The 2,557-nt window shown below is 48.7% G+C and overlaps 1 long non-coding RNA gene across 1 annotated transcript; it reads left to right on the top strand.

Annotated features, from left to right (window-relative positions):
- Positions 1–1,816, top strand: LOC309372147. Its single transcript, XR_014169425.1, has 3 exons — positions 1–129; positions 643–795; positions 1,660–1,816. It is a non-coding gene; the product is annotated as an uncharacterized lncRNA (long non-coding RNA).
- Positions 1,817–2,557: the final 741 nt, after the last annotated feature.

Genomic DNA, 2,557 nt, shown 5'->3' with positions numbered 1-2,557 from the left:
CAGCCTTGCTCAGTTCTGAGCAGTAGTGCTTGATTGCTGGAAGAGCCATGAAGAGACTGGTGACTTTTGCCCTTGTGGGACTTCTAGCCCTTTGGCTACCTTTCACAGCTTGTCTGAAGACTCCAAAAGGTGAGGCATAAAACCAGCTGCTGCTTGGAGAGGGAATTAGATAGGGAAAACCCAGGAAAACCCACAGGAAGTAGTTAAAGCACTTCTTTCCATGTGGTCAGTTAATGGAAGGAGTTCTGAATCCGACAAAATCAGCTGGAGCAGGAAACAGGAAAGCCAGGCGATGTTAGGAGGTAGGCAGCAATCCTATATCCATTGACTTGGGAGCAAGCCCCACTGAATCGTGTACCACTCAAAGATTGGTGGGGCCCACAACAATATTTTTGAAGTTTAAAGGAAGCCCCATTTCTTCTTGTTGGGTGTGCTTACTAAGCACCTTAAATTGGATAAGATTAGTCCACTGGTTGTATTTGAAAGCAGTCTTTGGTAGTTCAACAATATATTTTGTAGTTTGCTTATGGTTTTGTCACTTGCCTTGATCAATGAGCTGGGGCACAAATATTTAAATAATGCACCAAGATACCTAAACCTACTGTGCTGATTCAAAAGATTTCCAACCTTTTCCTATTGCAGGCAAACCTGGAACCTGCCCGCCAACTCCTTGCTTATGCACTGGCCCTCAACCAGATGAGTGCATAGATGACTATTCTTGCCTAGGACGGGAAAAGTGTTGCTTTTCCTGCTGCGCAATGCGCTGCGTGGATCCAAGATTCCGGAATGTGGAATGTAAGTGGGACTGTGGATTCCTGAGACTGTGGGTGTAATTCTGATGCCCCAATTTACCTCTTTCTCCCCTTCAAACACTCATCAGCACAGTCCCATGCCTCTATGTCCTTTTTTTCTGGGGAACCCCAGCCAGATGGGAGGGAATAATAATAATAATAATAATAATAATAATAATAATAATAATAATAATAATTACAGTAGATCCAGTCCCTATATTCTCTCTTGTGCTCTCTGCTTCCTTTTCAAACTGTTGAGGCAGTTTGAGCATCACCTTCCCCTCACCATTCATCTGTTTGCTGGGTAGGGGCAACTGCTGTCTCCCATATAGCTCTGAAGAAGAGAAGACAGGCACACACACACACACACACACACAGAGAGAGAGAGAGAGAGAGAGAGAGAGAGAGAGAGAGAGAGAGAGAGAGAGAGAGAGAGAGAGAGAGTTGCTGCAAATATGTACACCAGGGATGGGGAGAGCCAGGTCTCTCTGTCTGACCCGTAGGACTCTCCCCAGCTAACACCACCTCCTCTGACAACAGTCTTTAATTAGCACCACTGCAATGAGAGGGGAAAGCCACTGAACAGTTAATGTATCTCGGTCCAGAAATCAAGGTGGCTTTCCTGGACCATACATTGAGTTTCTCTTTCCACCCTCCTCCTTGCTTCTGCAGTAACAAGTAATGACTGGTGATTCTACGCAAGGAGCCAGTTTACATATTATAGCCGTGTCTGTCTTCCACTTAGTGAGAGAGAAACGTACTCTGCAACAAAATTCACATTAGTGGCCAAGAAGGGTTCTCTGCAAACCAGATCTCCAGTGTTGTAAACAACTGCTAGAAAGTAATGTTCCCAATGATTTCTTTCCAGGATGTTTCCCCTTCATCCTAAAATGGCTGAAGACCACAGGTGTTGGCGGCTCATCATGCTTATGAAGATTGGGAGAGAAGCAAAATGTTTGAGTGGGAACCGGGCTTCTTTTTCATTATTTTTCTATTTCCCTGCTAATAAACATTAAAAAAAAAAAGCTTGGTCACTTGTGATGATTGTCTCTTTTCTTTTTCTTGAATTGCACGTGCTGCTGCTGCTCCCTGTAGGTTTACAGTCTAAAGGAGAGGCAACACGGATGTCAGGGTTTCAGGGAGAGAAGAGCAGATGGGGGAGGAGACAGAGAGCGAGGGGGAAGAATCCCAGAGAGATGAGGAGGAGGATGACGATGACCAAAGGTCGTCCATGAGTTTGTCCAGTGAGTCAGAAGACTCCCAGAAGGGAGCCCCCCTGGTCAGACCAAAGGGGGGCCAAGGGGGAAGCAGGGAGGAACAGGGGGGCGAAGGGAGAAGCCTCAGTAGGAGTAGGACACAGGAGCCAGCTTCTCAGCCGGAACGGAGTGAAGGGGGTGGAGTTACCAGGGTGTCAGAGGGAGCAGAGCGTGAAGGAGACAGGGGGAGAAGATCGGAGCAGGACGCTCAGCCGGAAGGGGTGGAGAGTAGCACCGGGAGCAGTGTAGCGGTCGAGAGAAAGGTCAGAAGCAACGTACACGCGCCAAGTTCAAAGGTAGAGGCGCGCGGAAGTGAGGAGAGCCCTGGGGAGGAGCCCGGCCCCAAAGCGAGAAGGAGGGGGGCGGAGGCGTCAGAGGATTCAGCCTCGGGCGAGTCCCGGCGAGGGGGAACCCAGGGGGGCAGAAAGACCCTGCGGAAAAGGAAGGAGAGGAAGAGGTGGTCCAGCACGAGCCTCTTAAATTGGTGCAGAGGCGGGACAGATTCAGAGG

The sequence above is a fragment of the Podarcis melisellensis genome, assembly GCF_964234715.1.
Source record: "Podarcis melisellensis genome assembly, chromosome: 6".
In the NCBI taxonomy this organism is placed as follows: Eukaryota; Metazoa; Chordata; class Lepidosauria; order Squamata; family Lacertidae; genus Podarcis; species Podarcis melisellensis.
Note: the sequence above shows the minus strand (reverse complement) of the source record. Positions and strands in the feature narration are given on the sequence as shown.